A 24,909-nucleotide genomic window follows, 5' to 3' on the forward strand; every position below is an offset into this window, starting at 1 on the left:
TTCTTTCTTTCTTTCCTTCCTTCCTTCCTTCCTTCCTTCCTTCCTTCCTTCCTTCCTTCCTTCTTTCTTTCTTTCTTTCTTTCTTTCTTTCTTTCTTTCGACGGAGTCTTGCACTGTCACCCAGGCTGGAGTGCAGTGGCGTGATCTTGGCTCACTGCGACCTCCACCTCCTGGGTTCAAGCGATTCTCCTGCCTCAGCTTCCCAAGTAGATGGGATTACAGGTGCTCGCCACCATGCCCAGCTAATTTTTTGTATTTTTAGTAGGGACAGGGTTTCGATATGTTGGCCAGGCTGGTCTGGAATTCCTGACCTTGTGATCTGCCCGCCTCGGCTCCCAAAGTGCTGGGATTATAGGCGTGAGCCACTGTGTCCGGTCATGCCGTTATTATTTTCATATGTGCAGTATGATCTGTCTTCTAAGCACCATATAGAAATAAGAATAAGGCACAGGTTTTGCCTAGCTTATTCACAGACTAAATTTGATAGACAGATGAAATCCAAAGGTGAGTAAATTATGAAAATATACTTCACCGTATTTGCCAACTGAGAAGTTGCATTGGGGAGTAATGTTATTTTAAATTTTCAATAACGCAGAGAGGGAGAGGCAGACACTGTTTTCACATCAAGATTCACTTTCCTGAGGGGCAGCGTTCAAAGAGAAATGTAAGACTTGCGGGCAGCGGAGAGGAGCATGCAGGACAGTGTGCCTTCTGGAAAACCAGGGTTCAGTCTGCGACGAGATGATGCTTCAAACGGCGGGGCTGGCCACATTTCTCACCTTTTCCGTTTGCATGTTCCTCTCTTTTGTTTATCAGCTTGTGGACGTTTCAGTATGCCTCTGTACCTCAGAAAGGGGAACACCACAAAAGGAGAAGGCAAGGAAAACCTAACTCAAGTTCAAGGCTGACCTGTCTTTGAGAGCCTCTTTGCCCCTCGGACTCAGTGAGGAAATATACATCCGGAGGCCTGGCGAACATAACTCCCTAACTCACTCATAGTTGGAAAAACCACTGTTTTCTTCCTTCCCTGATGGGGCGGTGGGAAGTTTCAGGAAGGTTGCGGCTCAGATGAGGGGCTGACAGGCGAGTGGGTCAGCACTTGTGGGTCGACTGCGAAAAGAGTTGGTTAATACTTCTCGCCAGGGCACCCTCTCTTTGGTTGCTCAGACCTTCCTCCTCCACATATATGAGGGAAGATGGAACAATACAGGGTCCAGGAAAGTTCTTACCACTCCAAGTTTAATTATTAAAAAAATAACTCAATCTATTTTAACTACTACCATTATTATTAACTTAGTTTTACCTTTGGCATTCTGGCCCTTGGAGCAATTAAGAAGCTATAATAAAGGTAGAATAAAGTATTTGAATTTGTTGAGACTTCATTGACTCACACTTTTCCTGTCTGTCAAAGCAGCAGCGAATCTGAATGGCAACCTGACAGCTATTTTTCAAGCCCTAGATTCTCACACTTTCACCAACCTTGGGCCTAGGAGATGCTGGAAACTTGGAAGGTGGAACACACTGCTCCGTGGTGCTTCTCACACTGTAAATAAGTGAGAGAAAGATCTATGTCAATTGTAGATCTACGTCAACTGCACATATTCAAGACACACAAATTGATATAAGCTTCAGAGCAAGAGATGCAATAAAATGAGCCCTATTTTAAAGAATTGAGACAGGGCAAGTAAAGCTTTGAAAAGCATTTCCAAATAAAACTCATGACTAAAGCTCAGTGCCATCAGATACGTCATTGTCTTACTTCTGGTAAGTATGGGGGAAATTTTCCAGGCTGGTAGAAGTTTAAAACCACTCTACAAGATTGATGGATTACTCTCTAACTCACATTCCTTTCCAAGCAAGGAAAGAACTATTTTTAAAAACCCACCTGACCTAGAATCTGTTTCTATTAAATGCCAGTGCTCCCATATTACCACTGAGATCTTAATAGACATGATGGGACATTATATCTTGTCATGCAGGCCACTGAAAACTGTTTTTCTTATTTCTTTTGTGTTAGGAAAGAAACATTTCTAAAGAAAAGCAGTGTTCTCTCTACAGCATCCATTACAAACAGTCTCTCAGACCTTTCAAGATCTTTCTATCTCTTCTGTTTCTTTAACTACTTTGTTCTTTCTGATACAATCTATTTGACTCTCAACATTTCAGTTTACAAAGAAACATGAATCACCAGGGGGACAGGAGAATCAAAATAACTTTTTTTCATTCCTTACATGCCTATCAAGATTGCTTTAGAGAAAGTGTAGCCATGGGATATGGCTGCAACATGGAAAACAAGTTAAGAGTGATGATTTATTTTTCAAAAACTGGGTGATTTATTTGAGCATTTTCTGTTTTCATATCTTTTTTCATCTGCTAAATAATATTATCCTCAAAATATAGTGTATGTGAAAAATACACCATATTAGTATCCTAAAATAGCTCATCAATAAAGGAAAAGTGTATTCCACAAACTGTAATGTTTGGAATAGATGATAGAATTAATGCTGATCCTGTGGACATAATGTTTAGAAATAGTCAATGCCAGCGTTGAGAATCAGTGTTCAAAATCTGAATTTGGTGTCCTTCCTTCTCCTCTTTCTATGGTAACCCCCCTGCCGTGTCTTCATACTTGTGTCTCTCCTTTTCTTGTAAAGACATCATTCATATTGGAGTTGGGCCCACTGGAACCCAGTGTGATCTCATTTTAATTTGATTACATCTGCAAAGACCGTATTTCCAAATAAAGCCATATTCACATGTTCCAGATGAGCGTGAATGTGGGGGACATTATTCAACCCCATGTAGTTTGCCTTTAACCCTGTCCTTCAAATGCTGACCTCCTCTCCTGCACAAACTCTCCTGCTTTCTGGAATTTCCCCCTACTGTAACCTTTTGAGGCCCGCGCTGCTCAGCAGATCAACTTTTCAGATTGTTCCTTCCTGTGCTGTTCCTGAATATGCTTGCACTCTCAGGGAGCTAAGAGTAGAAGGATCCATGGGAAGGCTGAGACCGCCACCATGACATGCGCATGTTTGGAGAGACCGCCTCACACTGGGATGCGCTAATGCAGTGCACTTCTTTCTCAGTGGTGGAATTTTCCACAGCTGGGGCTGTAGGAGGACTTGCTTTGTGGTTTACGAGCTTCCTACAGCCCTTGTAAACCTATGGCGGATCTTTCCAAACTTAAAGATTTTTTGTTGTTGTTGTTCTGGAGAGCTATGCAGATACTAGGAAATGTTTGGAAAAAGAAAGAGCTAAATTAGGAAGATGGGAAGACAAAGAGAGAAAATGTCAATGCTTCATTTAAGGAAGGTTAGTACAGTTCACTCTACAATTTTACTATACAATTAAGGTTGTACCTAATATATTGGAATATTTAGCCAACTAAAGATCAGATAAGAAATGGAAAAATACTTGTCAATTATAATCAAATCATTTTCCTCCTGTGACTAAGCTATAGACTAATAGTTAGGCATCTTTGTAAATACAGGGTGTCTCAAAACTATTATCTTAATTTTTCTTCCTTTTTGCTATCTACAGGTAGCATAAACTCAGTCTTCTTAAGAGTGAGTGGTACCACTAAAATTAATCTTTCCTTAGATGGGAAGGAAAAATAGTAACTTCAGTAAGCATTTATCAGTTAGCATTTACTAGCACAACAGCCCTGTAAAGTGTGTACGACTATCATGCTCGTTCTTTTTTATGGAAAGCTGAGGTCTACAGAGAATAAGTTACTTGTTCAGGGGTTCACTAATAAGACACAGACCTGGGTGATGGCTCCTATGTCCCTGCTCACAGGTTGCATGGGCTGAAGCCTGGATATGCCTTCTCTTTCCTTGACACTGTGCAACTGAGAATTGACTCAGTTGCACAGTACACACATGCAAAGAATCTCAGTAAAAATCTGTGCAAATTCAAGGAGGGTTAAAAGACTTGCCTAGTGTCCCATCCTGGTGGGACTAGAAGCCAGGTGTTCTGATTGAAAGCACAACCCCTTATTTACCACATTTGAAAAAAATATTCATATTCACTTTCAGGGTTTTTGCGCTGGCCCACCCGAAATGTCTAGATCCATGACACACAAAATAATGTAGTGGGCAGAAAACATTATGACTTTCAAAATACCCAGACATTTAACAAACTAAGGAAAAGATAGGCTATGGCAAATTTCACACAAATAGGTTCTACTAATACTTCCATATTTTTAGTAATTTATCCTTTCAAAATTAGATTTTCTGCTTTCTGGAAACCTTGGTGAATTGTCATCATATGACCTACTTAGCGAACTGATATTCACTCAATATGATGTTTAATGGAAGGTTACCATATAGATAATGAATGTGAACAAATTAAAATACAATAAATTAAAATCAAAGTATTTGATAATACAGAAGCCATCTTAGGAGGCTTCAGTATCTCACAGATGATAGGCGATGGTGGAATATTTTGAAACAGTATCTCTCTCCCCAGTACTTAAAGTTCTCACTTTGTCTTTCCTTTCTCCACTAGCGAGGCTGTTCTCTGAGTATTGATTTAGTTGGGGTGAAAGACCCCAGAGTCTCAAATGCCTAGGCTTTTAGCAGGACGAAGAAAGGAGGATTGCAACTAAGACAAAAGGTTTGGAGCTTGATGTCTGTTCAAACAAAAATGGGTAGCATTTGTCTAATGCTGCTTGCCAAGATGCTTTGCAGGGATCATCTCCTTTAATGCTCACAGTAACCTTCAGGTGTAAATATTATCGTTTTCCCCATTTTTAACCACAAGGTGACGGAGGCAGAGGGAGCGGCAGTAACTTGCCCAAGGCCGCTTGTCTGCAACAAGGACCTGGCAGCCCGGCCAGTCGATCTCTGCTGGCAGTGCCGCATTCAGCCCTTTGAACATCTCACCTTGACCATCACATTAAGCATCTAGGTGTCTCCCTACACCAGCCCCTGTCTCTCCATTGCTTCCTCCATGCTGCTAAACACTTACATTTCTACAACTTATAAAATGACCATGCTCAGTGATGTCTTAAAACTCTTCTAGGAGCCTGTGAACAGCTCCCGAATGACCTCCAGATCCTCTGCCAAGCACACAGGCCCTTCCTGGTCTGTTTAACCCAACTCTCCCTGCAACACGGTGGCCAGTTTTCACACAGTAGCCACCTTCTCTTCACCCACAGTGGTGGCTGTGAAATGTGTCAACCTGCCCAGGCTCAACGGTATAGCCGCACTCCCTTTCTTCTGCGTTTCCCACAGGGTGGGAGCAGGGGCGGGGAGGGAGGCCGCTGCAGGCTGCTGTTCAGCTGCGGATCTTCCTGCCTTCTCGGGAGGCTCTGACTCCTGGACCAGGTGGGACACAGGCACACACACGTATGCCCATGTACACGTGTATGTGTGTGTGCATCTAGTTCTGCGGCAGAGAACTCTGGCTTCTGCAGCACCCACAGACACAGCAGAGGCAACAAGGATGCCACCACAGTCAGTCTTGTGGTCTCCTGGCTCATGCCTGTGGGCTCCACGTGCTCTTGCTGTCCCCATGGAAGCCGTATCCCCACTGCCTGCCCTGTGGACTCCAACTCAGCGCCAGCTGTGCAAACAACAGGCTACAGACACCGCTCCACCAGCCTCCAGAATGACATACTGCCAAATCCCTGTAACAACTCCTTAAAAATGTGTGCGTATGTGTATGATGCATCTAATAAGAATTACATATGCACATACATGTTCATATGCACATGCATGTTCATGCATGTAAATATACATGTTTCTATTCATTGGTGTCTGCATGTTTATGTGTCTGTGTATGCATCTGTGTGTATGTCTATGTGTGCATGTCTATGTGTCTGTGTGTATGCATCTGTGTGTGTTTGTGCACCTGTGTGTATACGCATATGTGTATGTGTATGCATCTGTGTGTGTCTGTGTGTATGAGCATGGCTATGTGTCTTTGTGTGTCTGTGCGTCTGTGTTTCTGTGCATATGTGTACATGTGTGTATGCATGTATGTGTATGTGTGTATGTGCACATCTATGTGTCTGTGCATATGCATCTGTGTGCATGCATCTGTGTGTATGTCTGTGTGTATGAGCATGGCTATGTGCCTTTGTGTGTCTGTGCGTCTGTGTTTCTGTGCATATGTGTACATGTGTGTATGCATATGTGTGTATGTGTGTATGTGCACATCTATGTGTCTGTGCATATGCATCTGTGTGCATGCATCTGTGTGTATGTATGTGCATATGTGTATATGTGTATGTGTGTATGCATCTCTGTGTGTCTGCATGTAAGAACATAACTATGTGTCTGCATCTGTGTCTATGTCTATGCCTCTGTGCATATGTGTACATGTGTATGCATATGTGTGTATGCATTTCTGTGTATCTGTGCATCTGTGTGTATACACACATATGTACGTGTGTATGCATCTCTGTATCTGTGCATGCATGTGTATATGCATATGTGTACATGTGTGTATGCATCTGTGTGCACATCTATGTGTCTCTGTGGGTCTGTGTGCATGTCTGTGCATGCATGTCTATGTGTCCGTGTGTATGCATCTGTGTGCCCATGCATCTGTATGTATATGCATGTGTGTACGTGTATGTGTGTATCTACATTTGTCTATGCCTATGTGTAGCCATCTCCTATAGTTTCTGCTTCTCTGGATAAACGCTGATGGGCAGACCCTCTGCTCTTTGATGCATGTGCTCTTCTCTCCTTTTGTGAGATCCAGTCCACACATTCTATGCCAGGAAAATCGGAAACATTTCCCTGACACGTTATCAAGACAATCATCCCCTTGTTTATGATGCCTCAGACCCTTTAAAGAACCCCATAGTATAACTTCTCTAAGCTTTCCTAAATCATTTACGGTTCAGTGTTCAATGGGTCTGAGGGCCTCAGAGGTCGTGGTTTATTTATCTTGCACCAGATCTTCTGGTACCATGCTTAATAAGCTGAAGGCAAAGTGTTCCTCGGATGAGAACAAATGCATGATGGAGGGAGGAGTCAATGGGAAGATGGGTTGGTAGCTGCAGAGACGCTGAAAGCAATAGTTGAGAGTGTTGGATGAATAGGTATCATGTTTTATAGTATGAAGTTTATTTTTGACATCAAAAGGCTAAATCAACTCTCAAAGTTCAAGTAGTTTACTCAGATTATGGAAAAGTGAGAAGTTGGTTTCTAGTTTCATATTAACATGCTTAATGTTTTTTCCAAATAACTTGTGAAAAGTTCATGACAAGCTTGGGGATACTTAAGATTATTTCCATATCCCCCAACCTACCCTTGCTTTTTGAACACTCTTGCTACTTATTTATTTGGACTTAAAAATGGCTTCATGTCCACCTTTGTAAGACAATTTTCTTTCCCATCAGAAGCCTACTACCCTCCCTCCGTGTCTATACAGTAATCAATGACCCACGGTCATCCCAACCCACAAATCACCAGCTTTTCATCTTAGATTCACTCCACTTCTTACGTATGAACACATTTGTGCTACAAACAAGGCTGGCTGATTTCTGTGAGGATTTCAAAATAAATCGGATATAGTGTGTCAACCACAGGCTTGCCATCTGCTAGAGAGACCACAAAACATGATATTCAAGGCAATACCACAGACACGTGCACCATTTTAGTTCTATCTTCTTAGAAGATAAACATTTAAGTCAGAGCTTTAAAGCGATTTTCTTTCATTTTGCATGTCAGTGTCTAGGAAGGGTTTGATGGTGGCACGGATGGCGATGGTGATGGGGGTGACCATGGTGAGGCTGACCCTGCACTGTGCCCTGTGACACCGAGCACCTGGCAGTGTTGTCCATCTGAGCCCTCTCTGAGCTGCTGTTTTGGTGGAAGACTGAAGGCAGGGCCTTGGTCTTTGAGAAGGGCAAACATCCGAGCAGCCTGGAAAGGATTTCCCTTCTTTCCACTCCTTTCTCTGGGAGCCTGACCTCTTGCTTGACCCTTCCTCTTACAATGATCAATTCCTGGCCCACATTCCTGTCCCTTAGTCCTGCTGTTGAGACTTGCTCTTCTTGTCATAGAATGAAATCAGATCAGAATTCTCCGGAAATCCAAACCATCACAAGAAATACACACTAACAACAATATATTTCCCTGGAATCATTTTCACTAAATGAGTTTGCTAGTCTCTACCTTGATTGGCTAAAGCCATAATGCTCTACTTTATATATTTTGTTCAGTACATCTTTTATCATTATCCATGAAATTGAAACACATGAATTTAAAAACTTGAAGGAATATTTCCACTTCGTGTGTCTTTCTCTTTCTACGTAGGGTTTTAAATGACAGGAATTGTCTTTTATCCTTCTTTGCTTTTATTCCTAGTGCCTAATTGGATACTTGAAACATATTTTGTACCCAGTTGGTCTTCATTGAGTGGGAGAATGAAAGAGAATAAAAGAACAAATAAATGACTTAATTCAACCTCTATTTTTATCTGGTACGTAGACCATCTTTTTATTGAACTATGAGTGTGGAAGAACTAAAAACTTTGTCAGCTTTTTAAACATGTGAAATTGCTATTTTTTAAAGTTTCAAGATAGATTATGAACCATGTCCTTATTCTTGGTAAGTCTTCCCACTGAAATAAGGTGGTGATTCTCCTGCTGCCTACTGAGTGATTCTGCATTCTCCCTGCCCATTGTGCTGACAAGCACCTGACGACGCTGCCATTCATCCTCCCACTGTCCACAAACTTCCTTTCTGAAGAACAGAGGCAATGGCTGTGCCCTGCCATGACACTCCATGCAGGGGGCTTGAGAAATAGCCATTAGAAAGGGTGTTGGTCCAGGGATCAGAGGCATGGTAGCTATGGTATAAGCCTTTATTTGCTAAGACCTTTGCAAGACCAGACACATCAATGCAGTTTGAAATGAAAGTACTAGAGCCAAGCTTCCCCAAAGGCTCTGTGGGAGGATCCTGCCTCGCCTCTCGCCTTTGGGGGCTCCAGGCGTTCCTGGGCTTGTGGCCTTATTGCTCCAGCCTCTGCTTCTGTGATCCCATGGTGTTCTTCTCTGTTTCTCCTTTCTTCTCTTTTTCTCCTTTTCTATTTCTTATAAGGACACCTATCACTGGATTTAGGGTCCACCTGGATCACCCAGGATGACCTTATCTCAAAATGCTCGATCACATTTGTAAAAGAAGGCCGTTTTCCGAGGTTCTGGAGGTTGGGATGTGGGTCTGTCTTTGGGGGTCCCGTCCGATGTTTCCTGCATGCTCGTGCTTCTTCCTCTCTCCACGTTTCAGTTTTCTCTTCAGTAAACTGGGACGAATGCATGCCTTATCTACCACAGGAGTGTTCACGGAGCCACATCGGGTGCGGTATGAGAAAGGCCTGCAATGTTCAATGTAATTCAAATGTACCAACAACCATAAATCACTAAAATCAGACAAAGGCTTCTAGATGCCATACTTTCCCTCGGCTACAGTCCTATTTCTCCACTCGCCTCCTGAACTCACCTCCTCAAGAGATTTCTACACATGAGAACTCCACCACTCCCCTCCCCAAGACGCCTCAGCCTTCTGCAGTTTGGGGCGTCCCTTCCCAGCTCTCACCACCAGCTGAAGACTCCCCAAGGCTGCTGATGAATCCCGTGCTCCACTCCGAGAAGCCCCACCTCTGACTCATTACACTGAGCCTTTCTTCAGCATTTCATACCGTTGGCCTTTTTCTTTGAAAAACTCCTCAAGATTTTCTTATTTTATGTTATGTTATTTTTTTTTTTTTTTTGAGACAGAGTCTCACTCTGTCACCCAGGCTGGAGTGCAGTGGCATGACCTTGGCTCACTGCAGCCTCTGTCTCCTGGGTTCAAGTGATTCTCTTGCCTTGACCTCCCGAGTAGCTGGGAATACAGGTGCCCACTACCATATCCGGCTAATTTTTTGTATTTTTAGTAGAGATGGGGTTTCAACATGTTTGACAAGGCTGGCCTCGAACTCACCTCAAGTGATCCTCCCGTCTCAGCCTCCCAAAATGCTGGGATTACAGGCGTGAGCCACCACATCCGGACAAGATTTTCTGATTCTCTTCTTCCTTGCTGCTCTGTTTTTGGACTCTTCCTCTTCAGGCTGAAATCCACGTTGTAGAGTTTCTGAGATTTAGGTCCTGGGACCTGTGTTCTTACCCTGTGCACTTGCCTGTTTGTGTGCTCTCTCTTTCTCTCTCTTAGGATTTCTTTTAACTGGATTATAAGCATCGCCCATATGCTGATGGTTCTGCCATGATGATCTTTCCCAAGCCTTTCCTCTAAGCTTCAGACTTATTCATCTCATTCTCTATTTGACATCTGTACTTGGAGTTTGCAGAAACATCTCAAATATAGCACTTCCCAAAAGAAGTGCATGATCCCTGCCCTCCTCTCTCACAGGCACACACACAAACACAAGTGCACACACGTGCTGTGCCTCCCTAACCTCGGCCAGGCTCAGGCTGTCTCACCTCCGTGGTGTGTCAGCCGACCCAGACTCAGGAATCTCGGCGTCATCTTCGACTCCTCCTTCTTTTTTACAAGCCATATCTAGGGCTTCCTCTCTCTCTGGATGGCTGCGTTGCCACCTTCATTGTTCCTGCAAATTCCATTCTTGGCCCCTTTCAAGCTGGTCTTTATTCAGCAGCCAGACCCCATCAGAACAGGGGATTCCCTGTTTATTTATTTATTTACTTATTTATTTATCTGAGACAGCGTTTCACTCTGCCACCCAAGCTGGAGTGCAGTGGCATGATCTCTGCTCACTGCAACCTCTGCCTCCTGGATTCAAGCAATTCTCCTGCCTCAGCCTCCCAAGTAGCTGGAATTACAGGTGCCCACCACCACACCTGGCTAATTTTTGCATTTTTAGTAGAGATGGGGTTTTGCCATGTTGGCTAGGCTGGTCTTGAACTCCCGGCCTCAAGTGATCCACCCACTTTGACCTCCCAAAGTGCTGGGAATTCCAGGCGTGAGCCACCACCCCCAGCTAGGATTTGCTATTTAAATCCTTCGGTGACTTCCACACTCCGGGACGTGTGTGACTGATAGGCCTTATCAGCTCTCCCCAAGGTCCTGCCTGGCCACCCCTGCCATAAGCAAACTGGATTCCCACTTCCTCGGGCATCCCCACCTGATGTCTTCTTCAGTCTCCTGATGTCTCTTTGACCTGAGAAGAACCTTCCCTGATGAGTGAAGAAAGTGTCCTTTCTGAGTTAACCCCGTTTCTCCATTCTGTCATTTTCCTGGCGTTATCAGTATTGGAGATCATTGATTCAAGGGTTGTTTACTTGCTCATGGTTGGACTCCTTGATCGCAGAGGGTGGGTCCTTCTTATTTGCTAATGAATTGGGCAGCAGAGTCAGACCTGGAGCTGGTGCTCAACACATATCTTGTGAATCGATACAGAATCAACAAATGAGAGAAAAATTCGCCTTCTCTACAGGGAGCTGACCTGTTGACATGAAAATGTCATGCAGGCCTAGATGACCCTGTTTGTGTCATTTGAGAGGAGATGGCCAAACAAAGCCTCATGACCTATTTGTGATAGGTGAGATGGAAGAGGAGATCAAGGGTCTAGATTGAGAGGTACATTCTGGAAAGGGACAGATACTAGGAGGTCAGACCCACTTTCTGGTGTTGGAGAAATGTCTAGTCCTGCAGCTAAATGGGGCACCAGGGGAGCCAGGGAGTAGCCAGCAGGGGCCAGACCGGGGCTAGTGGCAGAGATCAGCAGGTAGGGAATGTGGCAAACCTGTCAGGGGGCGCCCAACTGGTAGGGGAGGGTTGCTGACAGCATTCTAAGACAGGCTCCAGGGGTGGAGCCTTGTATCCATTTAGGCTAGCTAGAGAGCGAAGACTGAGATCCAGAATTTCAACCTGGAAATGTGGTTCCCTAGCTTATTTGGTCAGAGATTGGTTAGTAATTTGGTTAGTAATTATAATCATGAGATGCAGTGGTTTGCTTTAAATTAATAAATTATTTGCCTCATCTGGGCACTTTTCACCTACATCTGATTTCACCATTTCATACCTTCTGACCAGAAAGATTTGCCGCAGCTTCAAAGGAAGCAGCACCTTTTTTTTTTTTTTTTTTTTTTTTGGCCCTAAGGAGTTATGCCAAAGGAAAAAAAAATTCTGCAAAACCAATTTTCAATTTCTTTTTCACAAAACAATTTTAAGTGATTGAGAATTTGGTGATGCATTCTTCCTGGAGAGTCGACCAATGTATTTTTGAGGCTTAAAAATAAGAAACTCTTAAAAACGACCACCATGTTTCAGCTGTGGAGAGTATCTAATAAGCATGAACTAAAGATGTTTTTCATAATATTTTTATCTTTATCTTGAATGACAGTGATAGCATGTCCAAAGAAAGTGTGAAAGTGGTGGAATGTCAGGGGAAGTCTTTTTTTGCCCGTGGAAGTGCCTCGTGTGCTTGCATTAGAACTGTTATGATGTCAATGCAAATGTGAATGCCATTACAATGTCAGTGTGAGATTTCTCCCCTTGCTTTTGTCAGTTTCAATTAGATGCTTGATGTTACCATAATGCAGTTTCTCCCCCTCCCCCACACTTAATGTACTTAAATTCTGAAAGTTACCACTTTTAAGAACCGTGCTCTATTTCCTAATGGCACTGCACAATGAACCCATATTAAAAACTAATACATTTTCCATATAGAAAGGAATATAAAGTAAGTTCCATAAAAGTACAACACACTTAGATTTTAAAGTATATAACATTAAATATATTAAAAGCACATTGTGTCATACTATATATATTAAATACCATGAAAAAAGCCGGCTTTGCAATTTATTTTAAGTACATGAGAACTGCATTTAATAAAATGTTGAAAATATAATTTATTACTGTAACAATTTATTAATAATGATAACTAAATGCTATTGAAGAGGTTATTCATGAAAAAATGGTTTGTCAGAAGAAAAGATTTTCCCATTCTAAAGATAAGGGCAATAGTCAGGAAGGCATACATTTTGCCCTTCTTGGTAATTTAACAATTCTAGAAGCAGCAAGCACATTGAAAACCTTTCCCATAACTGTTATTCTTTAAAACACTGACGTTGGTGGAATCTTATTCTGTACATAAAGGATCATTTGCTATACTGAGTTCTCCTTTGCCTATAAAGAGTGGTACAGATAATGTCACTTGCCTTTATTGTGAGTAGCACCTCCTGATTTAAATGATAGTCAGTTTGCGTTGAAGTCAAGGTATAAATATTTTACATATTGCATAACATAAACATCATTATATTTCCTCCTCTGGGAGAGTTAGTACGTGTGGAATATTTGTCAGTGCCTGAAGCTCAAAGCCATGGTAAGATGTCAGATCTGGAATATGTTACTTTGAGCTTTGCATCTCGTGTATTTATTTCACTGGTCTATATAAGGTGTCATAAAATGTGCATGCCTTACCCAGAAGCTGACTTGTGCCAGACAAACAACAGATCCGAGCTCCAAAGGCAGACAAATGCTATATGCGTTAGAAGGGATCAAAATACCTAAGAAGTATTTATTGACAAACAGTTAATATGCCTACACTGTTTTGAGAAACTTGTGTTTAAAACCAAGAGGAAGCTCATGAGGGGTGTTTTCCCTCAATAAATCGTAACCCCCAGAGCATTCTGGAGGAGAATAAGGGTTATCATGTGAACTTCTCCGATTACTGCCTTTGTCTGTTGAGCAGGACTCTTTGGAGCAGTTCACCTTACCTACCTCTCCCCTAACGTGTTTTGCAGCATTTGGTGGTCAAGCTTGAATGATTGCTCACACCTCAGTAGAGGTGTGAATGAGATGTGAATGTGAAATGTTAGTAATCTTGCATTATTATTTTCCCATACAACTGTCAACGATTCCAGGTGTTGAGGGTAGAGTGGGAATGGAAAAAAATATAAGAATTGATAAATGAATTAAAATATTTAAGACTGCCTGATTAGTAAACTGTGTTTAAGTTTGGATGGGTGGTGTCTTCCAAATGGACACATGGCCCTTACTAGTTAAGCAGAGTCTGCTTTTTAGAAAGAGCACCAACAGCATAGTCCTCAAAACTGATCATTAATATTTTAGAATTGTGAACTCTGGGGTCTAAATCTTCAAAAGGTGGAGATTTGCTTCCATAGAAGCTGATAAGATCGTCTCTGACACCTCCTCTGTCCTTGACAGTCAAGGAGGGGCCCAGGAAAGAACTTTGCATCCAAATGATGGATGTTCACTGTAGACCTGGTTAGTTTGAGGACCAGAGGCACAGCTTAGCATAAAAATAAAATATAAGAAGCAGAGCACTAGCTAAGTTCTCATTTGTGGGTCTTTCCACTATTCTTCAAATGTCTATCAACTGATGAATGCATAAATGAAATGTGATACATTCATACAATAAAATATTAATTGGCAATAAAAAAGGAATGAAGTACTGATATACGCTACAAGAAACCACATACTGAATGTCTCCAAATCTATAGAAACAGAAAGTTGGCTAGTGGTTTCCTAGGGATGGGAATAGGAGTGGTTCAGGGCTGGAGATGAGGAGGACCATACCTTAGGAATACAGTATAGTGAAGATATTCTACAATTGCTGTGATAGATGCACAAGAATGTGACTAAAAGCCACTGAATTACACAATTTACGTGAGTGGTTTGCAGATTATATTCAATAAAGCTTTTTTTTTTTTCAAAGTAAGTTTGGAAAATAAAACTATAGCAGTTAAAACCAAGGTAACTCAAACTGCCTTAAGTAAAAAAAACAAAAAAGAATACATAATTTTTTCAAAAAACAAGTTGTTTTGCTCAGTCCAATTGGAAGGCTAAGGGATAGGGTTGGCTCCAGGCACACCCAGACTCAGAGCAGACTCAGAGTCTAAACATCAAGATTCTTTCATTCTCTAACTCACAGCTCTGCTCTCCTCCAGGATGGCTCTACATGGTGGTCCCTGGGAGCTCTATGCTCCCCAGAGCAACTCCACAGCCAACCTCCTTTCCATTTCAGATCTACCAGGGAAAAGTCAAAGTTACTCTTTATAGAGACTCATAAAATATCACAGGCATGAGAGTTCGGGGAGAAAGGGATTCCCAGAAGGAAATGAGGTAGCACTGTGGCACTATGGTATTTAGATGCTACATAAAACATTGAAGAGATAGATTATAGAGGGATGGACAGACAGATGGATGGCGGGATTGATGGGTAGGCGAATGGGTACACACAGTGACTATTGCAAAGAAAATTTTCAAGTCATCAGCTGTTTATTCTTACGCCTGCAAAATATAATTTTAATTATCATACATTTTAAATATGTGTTCACATCATACATTTCCTCTCATTACACTCATTTTCCAAACGGTTTTTGTTCTTCTAGATTGTAAAAGAGGTGCATAATCTATTATACATCATTTAAGTAAAAACTAGTCTGGGAAACTAATAATTCAAGATCAGAAGAAATTTCCACAAACTATAATAAATTCTTATCTTTTTATAGGATATTTTTATGAGAACATAAACTCAATAAAGCAAGAGATCACGCTTCTAAGATAAAACAACAAAATCGAATTTAAAATGAATATTATGAAACTAAGGAAATAAAACAAGGAAGAGAAATAATCTCAAAGCAGAGTTAATAAATAGCAGCCAATATCCACTGATTTCATGCTTTGTGTTTTAAAACTATCACAAGAAGTATCAGCTATTTGGATGATAAAAAGGAAAAAGTGTTAAATAATTTGTTTTTGTGTCTTTGTTGAAAGTGGTGCTTTGAAAGTAATTTTGATACCTTCTAGTTTGTCTGTTTGGGGTTTCTATTTTTTTCTTGGGTCAAAACTGATGATCAGAAAACAGTTATTTCTTCAAGATTTTCAAATTTATTTGTTCAGAGGTTTACATAATGTTTTCTTAGGTTAATTTTTCTTTACCTCTGTAATGATATTACCTTTTTTGTTTGTAATATTTATTATTTGTATTTCTCTGCTTTGTCTCCTTCCATTTCCTACCTTAATCTCCTCTTTTCCTTTCATTTTATGTTCAATTCCACTCTTCTCATTTGAAATGTCTATTATTCATTATTTTATTCGATCCTTATGACAGGCCTACATGGTGTGCAGGATAATTTTCATTTTGCAGATGAGAAGACTGAGATCAGCTTTCCATCCTCCTGGCAGTGGCGAGCTGCGGGGCCAGGACGGAACCGGCCAAGGTGACACCTGGGGCTGTGCTGCTGCGGCTGCGCCATGTTGCACGATTATGTCCATTCTGCTCCTTGTATATTTACATTTCTTTTGATCTCCACTTTCTTTGTGGAATCTTGACCGAGTCATGTTAACATTTCCTACAACATTTGTAAATCTGCTATTTAAAAAATATTTTCCTAAGACCATACATTTAGTGATTTAACAGCAATGATGTCTTATTCTCACTGTTGTGTGGATTCCCTGGGCTCTTCAGGAATAGCTGGGAAAGACCTAAGCAGGAAGGAAGGGCAGAGGTTTCGTGGGCTCCAACGGGACATCCCCATGCTCCCAGCAGGGCTTCTCATAACGCAGGGGCCAGCATGCAGCATGAATATTTTATGTTTTATGGTGGCTGGCTTCTAAGAGCCTGAGAGTGAAATGGAAGCTTCCAGCCCCTAGGGATCTAAAATCAGCACATCCTTGCTGTATTTTTTGGTTAAAGCAACTCACACGGCTGCCTAGATTCAAGAGGAGGGAAGACAGACACTCCCTCTTGATAAGAGCAACAGTAAGCACATATGGGGTCTTTTCAATAGCTTGGCCTAAAACAGCATGCTGCTCTCCAGGGGGCGCTGCTGAGTCAACTGCCCTCTTACCTTGGTTTAGGTCATCTTTGTTTCATGAAGCAAAGCCTAGGTTGATTTTAAAAAAATAATAATTCTAGATACAATACAGCCTGAAATGTGTATGGATATTCTCTGGAATTCACAACGAGGCTATAGAAAGGGGAGAGAAGCCAGCTGGGGACACAGTTGAAACGATATTGGCAATGACTGCATAATTGTTAAAACTGGGAGAGGCATCCATGCGGCTTATGATGTTATTGTTTTTTCTACTTTTATGTTTGACAGATTTCCATAGTAAAAATTATTTTAATTCTAAATGATTTGTTGAAAGTGGAGATTACTCCTAGGCTCATCAAACTGAGTTTCTTGGTTTCTGTTTTTGTAAGGATGGTCCTTGCAGTGTGTGTGTGGGAGGCTCATGTTTCCATTGGAAGGTAGTAAAGCCCTTGGCAAAGCTTGTTGTAACCCAGACTTCATTCATTTTGATTTGGTTTTTGATTTGGTTAGTTTTTTATTGTTTACTGCTTCTTAAAATGATTTTCAATTTGGTTAGTTTTTCATTGTTTACTGCTTCTTAATAAAGCCTATGATATTATCACACAAATAATACATTTCTATAGGAAAAAGAAGAGGAGAAGGAGGAAAAGGAAGATGATCCAGGTGTGCTAAAAGAAAAAAACAAACAAGGAACCCAACAAGGCTGCTTTTACTCTGTTTTAAATATTTAGCACCCCTGTGCTCAGCCCCTACACCACACTTGTTAAGAATGCACTTTTGAAACTAATGAAATGACTTTGCTCTCTGTGCAAGATATTTGGAGGAAATGTCTCAGCAAAAGACAGATAACAGAGCTCTGTGGAGCATTGTCCTGCTGGGCCTCTTGTGTTGTTCAAATGACACTTTAATCTTAACTGGCACCTGCCCATGCTCATTCTTGATGGCAGCCAATCAATGTGTTGACAGCAGCCAATGCAGTACTCCCTTGTACAGCAGCAGCCGCCTCCACCACCTCCTTTTTGGTCGCCACTGAAGTAGCAAGTGTGTAGAATGCTTGGTTTGCCCAGTGAACATGTGTCCAGGATCTGTTTTATCAGGCATCTTGTTATTTCAAAACTACGGAATACTCAGACCAGCTGATAGAAGCTGTGAACATTGTTGAGGTGGGGCAGCCTTTCTTTCAGATGCCCTCATTCTCAGGTTCACCAGCTGCTATAGGTGCCTGCTGGGGCAGCCAGCAGGGGTGGATGGACGAAGCCCAGGGCGGGGCTGTCTGGAGGTCAGGACTCTGGAGGTGGAGGCAGAGAGAATCTGGGCTCCCGCCCTCCTGGCAGGCAGGGAGCATGTGGCTCATGGACCAGCATTCATCACATTGAGTCCCTTGGAGATTTTCCACGAGGAAGCTCCTGAGGACAGACTTGACTTCCTGCTCAGCTAGACGGAACATATTTTATTTTAGAAATTAAATAAAATTTGAACCTTATGGGAACACTGTCAGGTTACCCTGGCAATCTAGAAAATGACAGTCTAAACTAAGTACGGCACCCCAGTGAATGGAGTTTCTCCAGCAGCAAAGTTGGGCAATTTGAAGAGGGAACGACTAGATTCACCTTTTTTTCCTTCACCTGTGGATGAGCTGGGATGTGGTGTCAGGCAGAAGCGAGGATATCAGACATGCTGGCCTCTTTTGTTGCACCTGCCCTACCCAGAGGGGCAAGCCTTCTGCTCTGTGGAGGAGCTGCTTTCTGAGTAGTGAGTAATGTGCTCCCAAATCATTTTTGTCAATGCACATACACCATTCTTCGTATCAAAATGTTCTTAACAATCTCTATGTTGTCAGGATTTGTTTCACATGACAGAAACCCAATATATTAGTCACAGAACTACTTACTGCTATTAAAAAATGGCCAAACTTTGAGATAGCTGACACAGTGTCAGCTGCACAGTCAGTGGGGCTTTCCTTTTGGCTGTAGTCATTCAGAGACCCCACTGTCTCCTGGACGCCTAGCTTCCAAGGCCTTCCTGAAGGTGTTTCATTCCAGCTGCTCAGAAAGAGAAAAGAATCGGGGGATACTGTGGGGGAGATGGGACCATGGGGGAGATGGAAGAGGGCACAGCCAGGCCCCACTTGTGTCAACATCGTAATCACCAGATCCAGTCACAGCCCACCGTGAACTGCAAAGAGACTTGTGAATGAATCTAGTTAGGTCCCCTTGGACATGGAGAAGACACAGAGTACAAAAAACAGCTTAAACTAAAAGGGACACCTATTGACCTGGATCCTTCAAAGTTAGCAGTGGAAGTGGCCTCAGGAGCTCCGAGGATTGGACCAATGTTAGTTTCCTGTGGTTATCCACTTTCCTTCCCTTTGTTTCTACTTTCTCCCCTCTCTTACTCCCTCTCCCGCCCTGTCTTTTCTGTGTCCCTCCTTCCTCTCTCCATCCATCATCCTCTTCTTTCTTCCATTGGAGCAGTCAGTATTTCCTCCAATGGTCAATGGCTTGCTCGATGGAGAGGAAGACAGTGGGGCGGGGTGGGGGTTATACCACTCTGGACTTGTGTCATCCCAGAGTAAACGCAGTGCAGTGCTTCTGTCTCCTGTTTTCCCAGATGAGGACTCTGATAGACCTAACAGATGCTGTGTCCATCCTGAGATAACGATGATGTTCGTGGGGATGGACCCCACATCACCCCACATGACAGACTCATGTAACAGACTCACTCTCCCACCTGTGACTGGGGCATCTGGGTACTTGGATTGGCAGCCTCATCAGGACCTCATGAAGAGAAGAAGGGAATTATCCCCCCAAAAAGGGATTCTCTTATGAGAAGATGGGAGGAAGGTGCCTGGGCACTCAGAAACAACAGATGGCTACAAAAACAACCAAATAACAGTTTTCAATTGAATTCTATAGGCAATAGAAAAGCTGTGAACGGACAAGATGCAGTTGACTAAACCATTAACCTAAGCATAAAGTCACATAAAAGCACCTAAAAGCAATAGGCAGACTTGGTTGTAATGCAGCTGGTGGAGCCTCTTCCCACTCCAATAACTAGAGGGAACGAAGGGGTCTTCACCGGTCTTATTGGGAGGAAGCACCTGTTTCTGCACATTTTGTTGATCCTCATATCTGCCACTTTCTGCTCCTAGTGACCCGCTAGTCACAGAGAATTATCCGCTTCTGTCCAAAATTTCTCTTATATAATTGTCAGTTGTCACATCTTCAACAGTTTAAATGGTAATCATGCCTGTTTCTCTTTGCTTCTGTACAGATCTCCAAGTCTGAATAAAATCTGGGAACGAACGTTCCCCTAACCCTGACAATTCGACAGTTCAGACCCAGTGGACACCTCGCAATGTCTCCCTCCTGCCTGACTTTGAAGGGAGGTCATTCAGCTGCTCTGGAGTCTGAGCTAGAATACATTTCTCATGACGCTCTGGAGTCTGAGCTAGAATACATTTCTCATGACGCAGAAATTTTTGATTACTTCCTGGTTGTTTCATAATTATCCACAGGGGTAAAAACTCACTGGGGCCACTTAAATATGTGTTGCTCATGCTTAGACAACTTAAGTATTTTACATTTTGAATGGGCAGGAAAATGTGCTCACCTTTTTAGGGATATTCATTTAACTGTAATTCTTTGGGGAAGGCCCAGTTCCCATGAATCAGATCCTAATTTGGAGGTCAGAAAGTAGGAAATCTCATCCTAGGTTTTATCAGGCGATCAGCACCATAAAAGCATTAATTTCCATACAACGGGAATTCTAAGGAAGTATTCCTTGTACACATTCTTTGACTTGAATGGATGAGTTTCACCTAAGACTTCGCAAAATAGCTTCATCAGCCCCCTTAATAATAAGGCACAAAACTATAATTAAATGTGTCTTTCCCCCTCCACATATTTTGTGTTTTTCTTAAATATGGAACACTCTTTAGATGAAAATAAAATTCATAATTTCATAGAAAATATTCTCAGAAATTACCTATTCTTGTGATTTAGGAGAATTCAAAATTTCTCATTTTTTAAATCCTGTATTTCTAAATTACTTTTTCATTATGATTTTTCAAAAATGTCAGTATGTTTTACTCATAATGTCTACATGGCATTGTAACTTGTAAAAGTGATTGTAAAAGTGATATTCAGATGCCCAAGGTCCCCTAGAGCAAGATTTCCTCATCTGGGTCCATGGATCTACCTGGAGTCCCCTTGGAGAAGTTTGTTCTGTGGGATGAATTCAGGGGAGTGCATGGTTGGCTGGGGAAAAAATTGCATCTTAATTCTGCACTAACCTCCAAGTAAGAAAAGAATCTTTTTTTCAATGATGAATACAGACTGCAAACAATAGCAGCAGAGCAATACTGCGACTTTGTCACTGATATAAATCACAGATATGTTCATACCATTTTACAGGTGTTGCAGATAACTTGAAATACAATTTAAGCTCATCACTACTTTGATATTTTGGTATGAATATTTGATCTGCAACTAGTTATATTTATTTAAAATGCTAATAAAGAAAAACATTATGATGCTACACATCCTTTTAACATTGTGAAAATTTAATTTCAGTATAACTGGTTTCCTTGATAACCCTATGCAACCCTTGTGTTCACTGACAAACACCATTAGGAGAAGGGTTGCAGGTATCCAAATGCACTGGGGTCTTTGGCCCTAACCCAGAGGATGGGTCACCCTAAGTAAGATTTTACGAAGAGTGCGTGCTGGCTTTTGTCTTTTTTCGGTACTTTCTTTTGTCTCTTGTTTCCTGTTTTTTCCTACTCAGATATCCATTGGCTTTCAGGTTGATTTGGAGTTCCCCAAGGGTCTGTATTAACTCCACGAGCCTTTGCTTTTCCCAAAGCACCTCATGTTTTCACTTAACTTTCCTCTAAGTCTTTGTATTAGTCAGGATTCTTTAGAGGGACAGAACTAATAGGATAGATGCAGTTTATTAGGAGAATTGACTCACATGATCACAAGGTGAAGTTCCAGAATAGGCAAGCTAAGGAGCAAGGAACACAAAACCTCAAAAGTAGGGGAGCTGACAGTGCAGCCTTCAGTCTGTGGCTGAAGGCTCTAGAGCCCCTGGCAAATCACTGGTGTAAGTCTAAGGGTCCAAAAGCTGAAGAACTTGGAGTCTGATGTGCAAGGGCAGGAAGCATCCAGCAAGGGAGAAAGAAGAAGGCCGGAGGATTCAGCATGTCTGCCTATTCGACCTTCTTCCACCTGCTTTATTCTAGCCATGCTGGCAGCGGATTAGATGGGGCCCACCCAGATGGAGGGTGAGTCTGTCTCTCCCAGTTCACTGACTCAAATGTTCATCTCCTTTGGCAACACCCTCACAGACACAACCAGGAACAATACTTTGCATCCTTCAATCCAATCAAGTTGACACTTAATACTAACCATCACAAGTCCACCCCTTTTCAAATCTGAGCTCATAAACATCTCCCGAAATCATACATAATCTCCAAATAAAGACTGTAATAAGGTCATAATTACACCTAACATGATACAGCTATCCTTCCCACAACCAGAAGTGCACTAATCCTTAACCTAAACGCTATTACATAGAGTTAACAACACTGAAATGCTGATATGAAGGCAATAAATCTTATGTCACATAATAAAGGAAAAAGAGGGGACATAAAATGAAAATATTTTCTTAGTACAAGTGTATACATACGCAAACATATTTTTAAGAAGGTAAGGAGGAAATACTCATGACAATTGCAGTCCTCATTTCTGCAACTGGTCACATGGTTGTAGCTGGTATTGATGGCAACCTTCTTCTCCTACCCATTCTATATTCCCTTTGCCCTCAGCAAGCACCTCAGCAGGTCGTGGTTTTTCTTCCTGGTGGAGTGACCCAAACCTTCATTCCTGAAGGGTCTGGGCCATTTGTAGTCCTGCCTGGATTGTGTTGTTGTAGTTTCTCATTGACCTTAAACAGAGGGCATAGTGATAGTAAGAGACGCCCTAAAGGATCTCCTGTATTCCACACATTCTCTTTCTTATCTCCATTGTGGAGTAGTGGACTGATTTCATCTTGAAAATCCAGCTCAATGACCCCGGCCAACAAAGTAACTCCCTTCTTAGCCTGTTAACTTAGAGGCAGGAGGAGCCCAAAGTATCCAGGTGGCAATCTTAACTTCCAGTTTAATGGGATCATTGTTGTGTCTCCTGGTGGCAGCATTCCTCCCTATGAAACTGAAACCTCTAGGCTAGTAGAACATAATGCCATGGTAACAGGAAGCAAAAATTTTGCTAGCGGGTCACTAGGGGTGACGGTGAGTGGTGCCACTTCCACTTTCACCCTTTGATTCCTGGACCCATGAATCCTGGCAATGGGGAAACAGTATCATATACTGGAGGCTGATTCAGAGCATACACAGTCTTCTGGAGAACTTTGCCCCAGACCTGCAAAGTATTGTCACCTAGCTGGCATTGTAATTGTGACTTCAAAAGACCATTCCACCATTCTATCAATCCAGCTGCTTCCGGATGATGGGAAACATGGTAAGTTCAGTAAATTTCATAAACGTGAGCACACTGCCACACTTTTTCAGCCATGAAGTGAGTGTCTTGGTCAGAGGCAATGCTATGTAGATGGTGGATAAGGCATTTCATGAGTTATGTATGGTAGTCTGAGCAGAAGTATTGCGTGTAGTGTAGGCAAACCCATATCCAGAGGAAGTATTTATTCTGGTGAGGACAAACCACTGCCCTTTCCATGATGGAAGAGGTCCAGTATAATCAACCTGCCACCAAGTAGCTGGCTGATCACCCAGAGTAATGGTGCCATATAAAGGGCTTAGTGTTGGTCTCTGCTGCTGGCAAATTGGGCACTCAGCAGTGGCCCAGCCAGGTCAGCCTTGGTGAGGGGAAGTCCATGTTGCTGAGCTAATGCATAACCTCCATCCCTGCCACCATGGCCACTTTGTTCATGGGTCCATTGGGCGATAACTGGGGTGGCTGGAAAAAGAGGCTGAGTGGCGTTCACAGAACGAGTCATCCTATCCACCTGATTATTAAAATCCTCCTCTGCTGAGGTCACTCTTTGGTGAGCATTCACATGAGATACAAATATCTTCACAGTTTTTGACCACTCAGAGAGTTCTCTCCACATACCCCTTCCCCAAGTTTCTTTGTCATTAATTTTCCAGTCATGTGTCTTCAAAGTCCCTGACCATCCAGCCAAACCATTGGCTACAGCGCATGCATGAGTCAGTGTATAATTTCACATCTGGCCATTTCTTCTTCCAAGCAAAGTGCACAACCAGCTGCAGTGCTCGAAGTTATGCCTACGGGGAAGATTTCCTTTGCCACTATCCTTCAGGGATATCCTATAAAGGGGCTGGAGTGCTGCACCTGTCCATTTTTGGGTGGTGCCTGCATATCGTGCAGAACCATCTGTGAACCAGGCCCAAGTCTTCTCTTCCTCTGTCAACTGATCATAGGAAACTCTCCATGAAACCACTGGTGCAGGTTGGGGTGGGGGGAGAGAAGGCAGAGTGGGAGGAGTGGGGACCATGGGCATTTGAGCCACTTCCTCATGTAACTTACTTGTGCCTTCAGGACTTGTTCAAGCCCAATCACATATATACCACTTCCACTTGATGATGGAACGCTGCTGTGCATGACCCACTGACCCACTTTTTGGCTAGATGGGACAGAAAGCACTCAGTTTGTGACAGACATTTAAGGACACATGGTGACTTGATGACCTATAGTCAAACATTCAGTTTCCACCAGAGCCCAGTAAGAGGCCAAGAGCTGTCTCTCAAAAAGAGTAGTTATCTGCAGAATATGGCAGAGTCTTGTTCCAAAATCCTAGAGGCCTCCTCTGTGATTCATCTATGGGGGCCTGCCAAAGGCTCCAAGCAGCATCGCTGCCTGCCACTGAAACCTCAAGCACCATTGGATCTGCTGGGTTCTTTGGCCCGTGTGGCAGAGCAGCTTGCACAGGATCCTGGACCTGTTGCAGAGCCTTTTCCTGTTCTGGACCCCACCAAAAACTGGCAGCCTTTCAGGTCATTTGATAAATGGGCCGGAGTAGCACATTCAAATGAGAAATGTGTTGCCTTCAAAATCCAAGTAGGTCCACTAAGCATTGTGCCTCTTTTTTGGTTGTAGGAG

Source organism: Mandrillus leucophaeus, unplaced genomic scaffold (assembly GCF_000951045.1).
Source record: "Mandrillus leucophaeus isolate KB7577 unplaced genomic scaffold, Mleu.le_1.0 Scaffold16, whole genome shotgun sequence".
NCBI lineage: Eukaryota > Metazoa > Chordata > Mammalia > Primates > Cercopithecidae > Mandrillus > Mandrillus leucophaeus.